At 32.9% G+C, this 8183-nt stretch overlaps 1 long non-coding RNA gene across 1 annotated transcript; it reads left to right on the plus strand.

Moving 5' to 3' along the window:
- The first annotated feature begins 5192 nt into the window (after positions 1-5192).
- On the plus strand, positions 5193-7843 carry LOC139866949 (uncharacterized). Its single transcript, XR_011765693.1, has 3 exons — positions 5193-5456; positions 7061-7117; positions 7647-7843. It is a non-coding gene; the product is annotated as an uncharacterized lncRNA (long non-coding RNA).
- The last annotated feature ends 340 nt before the right edge of the window (positions 7844-8183 follow it).

Here is an 8183-nt window from a genome sequence, read left to right on the forward strand (position 1 = left end):
TACAATTTTTTAAATCTTACATTTTGCTATATCTTTTATTGGCATTTTAACTAAGGTAACAACTTAACTACTATTGACAGGTTACCTCAAGAAAAGTAGTCAGCGAGTGCATTTTTATTATTTTTCAGATTATTTTCGATAAATTTATGTATAGCTTTGAATCATATGTTACTTTTATTTAGAATATGTTTGTTTACAATGTTTTCAAAACATAATTTGTTACAATTTGTTATTGTCTTTTTTTTTTTTTTTTTTTTTTTTTTTTTGTATTTACTCGATTATTGAGTAAGTCTCCCTCATCACTAAATCCTGGCTTCACCTCTGAATCTATCTATACTATATATCTATACTATATATTAAAATGTATTTTGATGATGTCATCATAAATAAGTGCTTTGCTAAGTGTCCCGATGAAGGTGTTTGTGCTAATGTTATATATCATCTAATAATAATAATAATTATTATTATTAATTTAAATATTTCTAAAAAGATGATAGGTAACTTTTACCTAACTTGATGGAGTTTAATCGTTCATTTTTTTAATCCTCAATTCAAATAAGACAATACAGTTAACAAATTTTTTTTAACTACTTCATGATATTTAAAGAAAATAACGTGGAATAATTAAATACGGTCAAAAAAATCTTAAGAATTAAAATAATTTCATGAATTTTATTTGTCATTTTATATTTCAGTGTTCCCATACATACGCATGTGAGATTGAGTATTTGTTATTGTTGTATTTCATTGTTCATTATTTGTCACATATTTTTTCCTCATATTTTTGTCGGTTAATGACTATATTCATTCGATCTTCCTTCACTCTATATTTAACGTAAGATACATGTTTGTAGCTTCACACAGTTTTTTAATTTGTGACATTTCAATTGTTGAGTTGTAATCAGGAGAAAACAAGGAAAAGGTTGAGATAACACGAACACTCCTCAGCCCCTGGATCATTTTTGATCAATGAACCAGATTAAACCACCAAATTATACAGGGAGGGTATTGTCATCATTTTGCAAATACACATCTACGTATGATTAAGGTTAAGGCGAACAATCAGTCATCTTCAAAAACCCTTCAAAAACCCTAAACAGCTCCTGGCGATGGCGATTAAGGTTTCTCCGGCGAACAATCAGTCATCTTCAACCTCGTTAACACCGTTAATTCACTCCGATTGCTGATTATACGATTTCGTAACCGTATTTAACTTCGAAAACAGTCGTTCACTCCAAATTGAAAGGATATACGAATTTATTCTCAAAATCAATTGATATTCACCTTCAATTTAAGTAATGGAACCAGAAATCGATATCAGTGATGAAGAACTAAACGAAATCCAGAATGCTGAAGGTATGTGTATTGTTTCTTCTTTAATCACATGTGATTAGATTTGATGCTGTGAATTTAAGTAATTTCTTCGTCAATCACATGTAATTTCTTGTAAAAGTCACATGTAAGTGTTTTATGATAATGAATTACTGTGATATAAAGTGATAATGGTCAATAAAATGAAGATAGAAACCGAACTGTTGTAAATTTTCAGTTAATCAATCACATGTGATTGAGTTTTATGATAATACATTATGTGATATGTATTTTGTTGTTAAGTAATCTTTAATATGAATGATAATCACATGTGACTTACTATGCAATAAGTTATTCAATCACTATAACTTATGCAATTTGTTTGTTGTAAATGACTATAACTATATGCAATTTGTTTGTGAATGTTTTGTTGTTCAATAACATGTGATTGTTTTCTTATTCAATCACATGTGACTTATTATGCAATAACTTATGCAATCACTACCGAATGAACATGTATGTTATTTGGCTTATTACAGTTTCTAATCACATGTGATTGATTGTTCCTAATCACATGTGATTGACATGTTATTTGATATATTGGAGTTTCTAATCACATGTGATTATCTTCTTTGACATGTTATTTGGTATATTTGAATTTCTAATTGCATGTGATTGAAATATTATTTGGTATATTGAATTTTCTAATACATGTGATAGTCTTTTTTGACATGTTATTTAGTATATTTGAGTTTCTAATCACATGTGATTGACATGTTATTTAGTATATTTGAGTTTCTAATCACATGTGATTGTCTTTTTGGACAGGTACAACCTCAAGTTTGTACCATTTACTGGCATAGATAACCACCGTAGGTGTGTCACAGTGACTTATTATGCAATAACTTATGATTATTATGAGTGAAAATTACCAAAGATGTGCAAATGATAAGCGTCTGATGAGTGGAAAAGAGAAGGCATTAAAGGAAAGCAAAAAGCGAAAGTTTTCTTGCGGTTTTTGTGGAGATATGAATCACAATCAAAGGACTTGTGACAAAAAGAAAAAAGCAAAAGAACAACATAATACTTCCGAAATCTGATGTTTATTTTTTTTCGTACAATTGATTATTATGATATTTTTATGAGATGCTTAACTTGAATTCTTTATGTTTGTTATTTTCATACAATTTGTGAGAAAAGATGTTGCAATTATTCAATAAAATGTGATTAGACATTGACATTGATTGGGTTGTTATATAATCATAAAGTTACAATGTTTTACAAATCACATGTGACTACCTTAAGCACATGTGATTGGTGTTGCAAAATTAGTTGTTAGATAATCAAAAAGTTAGTGTTTTACAATCACAATCACATGTGATTATATTAAGAACATGTGGTTGGTCATGCAGAAATCACAAGTGATTGCCATAATCACAAGTGATTGAACATGTTCAATCACAAGTAATTGTCATAATCACAAGTGATTGGCAATGAAAAGTCACAAGTGATAGCCAGAATCACAAGTGATTGAACATGCAGAATCACAAGTGATTGGAAAAATCACAAGTGATAGCTAGAATCACATGTGTTTAGCTATGAAAAATCACATGTGCTTAAGATGTAACTGATATGCACTATGAAAACCAGCAACAAATAGTAACATATAAACAGAAACATACTAAAATCTGTTAAAAATATCGTAACATACTAACAATAACAAGTGATTGGCAAAAGGCACAATCACAAGTGATTGGAAAAAGCACAATCACAAGTGATTGGCAAAAGCAGAATCACAAGTGATTGGTAAAAGCACAATCACAAATGATTGACATGTTAAAAAACAAGTACCTGTTTAATAAGTTAAAAACATCAAACCATATTAGATAAAAAAAAAAAAAGAACATACATAAATGTTAAATCATTACATCAATCATGTTAAATCTATTACATCAACCATAAAAATGTTAAAAACATTACATCAACCATGTTAAACCATTAAAATGTACATAAAATGTCACACCATTACATCAACAATGTTAAACCATTACATAACATGTTAAACCACTTCAATTTTCTTTTGCGAATAACTCTTTTGTTTGGTCAACACGAGATTCTTTTTCAATTTAGGGTACTTGTTCTGTTTCTTCTTGTTCACCTTAAATGTGTGAAGAATCAGAGGGTTCCATTGAATTTTCTATTGTTGTACATCCTTTGAATTTATAGCCTTCTTTTTAAGATTAGGTTTAACGTTATTGTAGGATCGTGTAAACAGGATTAAACGATCTTAGATTCAATAACGAGTGCGGGAAATTTCGTTATTGGGTTTTATACTCAAAACTCAATGAAAACCTTTGATCTTAATGATAAAATCGACTTAGATATGTTAAAGATCGACTATATTGAATACTAGAACACCAGAGAATTGGATTGTACGTGTAGTATAGGCTAGGATACGTAAACCTAACAATGAACCCGAAATCCCCTTTAAATATACACAGCACGTTGCAACCGTGCGGTTGCACGTTGCAACCATGCGGTTGCCTGTTTAACCGTATGGTTGCATCCTGCAACCGTGCGGTTGCATACCAGCAGAGAAAATTAAACGATTAAGCTTATTAACATGATCATAATGAACTCGGGGACTAATTATGCACCAACAGTTATCGTCGATAACAACAACAACTTGTTTTCTCTTACCTGTAACCATGTATTTTACAAAAGTAAATCACTAAACATTAAATTAATAAATTACGGGTGATGGCATTTGTATGCTAATCACTTGTGATATTGCATTCCAATGACAAGTGATTGGAATACAATCACATCTGATTGTACAATACAATCACTTTATGATGATATAATAAGGCAATCATGTCATTCTACCAAGCAATCAAATATGATTCATAAGCTAGCACATAAAATCAATAAATCACATATGATGACATTTGTATGCTAATCACTTGTGATATTGCATTCAAATCACAAGTGATTGGAATCCAATCACATGTGATTGTACAATACAATCACTTTATGATGATATAACAAGACAATCATGTCATTCTACCAAGCAATCAAATATGATTCATAAGCTCTTTTGTAAACACTATGTTTTTATGAATGCAAACTGGTTTTCAAACCGCATGTAGTACTTGACCGTGTAAAGATCCTGTTGTTGACGAATCGTACACGATGGTTTTGTATAGGGCGTCACATTTGGTATAACACATAAAAAATATGATTATAAAATAATGGAAGGCAAGCATTTCATTGTATAATCACAAGTGATTAAAAACAGTAAAAATTACATTCTGATCAAAACTTACATTTTGATTATTCAACAACAAATATGCAACTCAGATACTGATTAAGAAAACGTATAAAAAAAATCACAACAGAATAACATGTGATTAATAACTATATCACGAAACCCTAAAATTAAAAAAACAAAGGCATACAACCACAATTGATTAATTATAAACAAATCATCAATAAAATATAGTAAAATTACTTTTAGATTTGGCCGGATCTTGTTTAATGGTCGGAGTTTGGTTTTCAGCCGAAGATGCTTTCGAAACCCTAGAATGTAACATCCTAGTGTCGGGCCTATGTGAAATTACGTATATGTTCTTTTTGCGTATTAAAATGTATTTTAGTGAATTAATTAATTATTGGGTGTATTTAATTAATTATCAGTTCAATGAGTGCGCTTTGTGACAAGGTCTCGGAGATATTTTATTTATTAAATTTGGACTTCGTTTGGGCTCCCGACTGTGGTGGGTTGCGTTTCTGAAATCAGGTAAATACCCGTATTTTATCGGATAAGTGATTTATTACCCATTTTTCAGCAAAAACCGCCCTTCTTTTTTTTATATGGTACTGTTCGTGGTTTTTCTTCCCTCCCCTTGTTTCTATCGATTAAACACCACACACATACATGAATCATAATTTCCAAATTGATTAAGATGATGAAGTAAGTTAATTACTAGCTTAAAGTGGTAGTTCTTTCCCTCTCCCTCTTGTTCTCTTTCTGTCACGAACCAATTACCACCACCATGAAACCCTAGTTTTGATTAATGAAGGAATTGAAAGAATTGCTAGCTTTAATTCATGTCTTCTTGCTTCTTGAATCATCTAGCAACAAGGTTTGTCTCTTTTTTGTGATTCTTTTATATTAATTTAGGGTTTATGATTAGTTATATAAAATGATGCAATTAATGTTTGATTCTTTGAATTTGGTGATGAAATTACTTGTTAAATGCTAGATTGATGTTAGATAATTATTAGTGATTGTATGTACACTTGTTTTTGGCCTTAAATTGCAAGAAACACCAAATTTAGGGGTGCACTAAAGGGTGGACAACAGCTAAAAGCTGCTGTTGCTGCTATTCGGTGGGCTGCCACCGCTGCCACCACGGCTGCCGGCCTCAGCTGGTGGTCAGTGGTGGCGGTTGGCGGTCGGTGGCGGTGGTTTGCATTTTTTTTTGGTGCGTGAGGTGTTTTGGTTACCCGTTTAGACCCCGATCCATTCATATTAATTTAGGAGTGCTTGTTTTTTTCGTGACCCATTTGTTAGTCTATAAATTTGGTTATAAGTGGTAAATGCGGACTTTTGTGGATTACTAATTTTACTCGTGACCCTGTCAAACGGTGTTAGGCATTTCGTATATATATATATATATATATATATATATATATATATATATATATATATATATATATATATATATATATATATACGCTATCGCCCGTATTAGCCGTTGACCTATTTAATTGACTTATATGATTATATAAGTGTATGTATATGTTTAAGTGTGCTTATAAGGTATTGGTTACCCATTTAGCTCGTGACCCATTTGTTGGTTTTGACTTGGGTTTTAATAGGCTTATGTGTACAATTTGTGTTAAATCTTGTTCATAAGTGTGTCATTTAACTTGTTAGATGTTAGTTAAATATTGTATATATGTTGTGTATCATTGTGAATATATTTATTGTCTAAAACGCTGCTCGAAACATAAATTTTGGGGTCGAAACCCAGCTGGACAGCAGCGTTTGCTGCTGCTGTTTCTCTACCCGATGTACAGCTTTTGCTGCTGCTGTTTTCAGCTGCTGTTGCAGCTTAATAGCTGCTGTCCGCCATTTTTTTGCTGCTGTTCGCCCGCGTGGTGCGCAGTGGCTTGGCGTGGTGCGCAACTCGGTTGTTCGTATCTTGGTTTTATGGTTTGTGTATGTTGTTTGACCACCCGTGTGGCTCATAACCCGCTCGTTTGGACATGTTTAGGGTATATAGAAGTGTATATATGTAAGAGTGTATATATATATATGTATATATAAGTATGTATACGTATATATAAGTGTGCATATATGTGTTGATTAACCGTTTTGCTTGCGACCCGTTCGAATGGGTTTAGGCGTTTTGTATATATATATATATATATATATATATATATATATATATATATATATATATATATATGTGTGTGTGTGTGTGTGTGTGTGTGTATGTGTGTGTGTGTGTGTATAAATATATATTGTGTAAATATGTATATATATATATATAATGTGTATATATATATGTGTGTGTGTGTGTGTGTGTGTGTGTGTGTGTGTTTGTATAAATATATATTGTGTAAATATGTGTGTGTGTGTAGTGTGTGTGTGTGTGTGTGTGTATATATATATATATAGAACGAGATATAGTTAGTAAATGTGGTGCGGTTTACTAACTTGTTCAGTGTTTATTCTCAGGTGATACAAACGAGGAGAAGACTCGGTGACATTAGACTACCGAGTTGCCGGCGATCGGTGAGTGGGACTATCTCCGGTTATAGTATAGAGTAGCAAGCGATGCTACTGTTAGTTTATACTGTTGATAGCCGAGTGCCATGCATAGTTAGCGTTGTATGCCTATATGCACTAGATAGTTTGACTTGATGTTATGTGATCTCTGTGCACTATTTTGTGAGCACCAATGAGGCCAGGCTAGCTGGGGATTCCACTGAGGCTAGGCTAGGTGGGGTCCGCACGAGGTCAACCGAGGCCAGGCTAGGTTGGGTCCAAGTCCTACGGATGTTCAGTACAGCATAGAAGGACGCACGCATTGCGTCTGGACGGTTATGCAGGTGATCCGGTAGGAGGGACTATCGGTAGACTGTAGCCCGATCAGCTATGAGTCGTGTGCCCGTACAAGCCGCCGATCCTTGTGTTGCTATTAGTTGTTTGCTGACTCATGTAGCAATAGATGACCTGGCATGTTTGATACTGTATGCTTAGCTGTTAGATAGATCCATTCACTTAGTAGTTGTGCTAATCCCCCACATTTCCACCCTTGCAGGTTCAGTACGATTGCTTGTTAGATACCAGGGTGAAGATGGGATGTGGGATGATATGTTTGACAAGTCGAAACTCTGATGTCGTGTCTTTTGTTACTGATGTCTTTGCTTAACGTAACACATGGTTTTTATATATGTAACAGACTTTTAATATTTGATATGATATTAAGGTAATGTAATACAGGTGTCGTTTGTATTACGTGTCATATTTTATAAATAGGACTTCCGCTGTGACTTAAAAAAAAAAAAGAAAAAGAAAAAACAGGGTGTTACATAGAATCCTTTGATTTCGCCATTGTTGATGAATGTTGTAAACTGATGATTGTTGATAGCGGATTAGATGAATCGTGAGAGAAATTTGAGATTGAGAGAATGAACGAGAGAGATCGATAGATAGTTTTGAAACCCTAGAATAGAGAATGAGATCGAGAGAGAAATTGAATGTGTTTGAGTGTGTGTGTGTGTGTGTGTAAACAATGAACGTGCGTTTGAGTCTGTAAAAAATAATTGCAGTGAATGGACGATTTTGCCCCTTCGTC

This window comes from Rutidosis leptorrhynchoides, chromosome 1 (genome assembly GCF_046630445.1).
Source record: "Rutidosis leptorrhynchoides isolate AG116_Rl617_1_P2 chromosome 1, CSIRO_AGI_Rlap_v1, whole genome shotgun sequence".
NCBI lineage: Eukaryota > Viridiplantae > Streptophyta > Magnoliopsida > Asterales > Asteraceae > Rutidosis > Rutidosis leptorrhynchoides.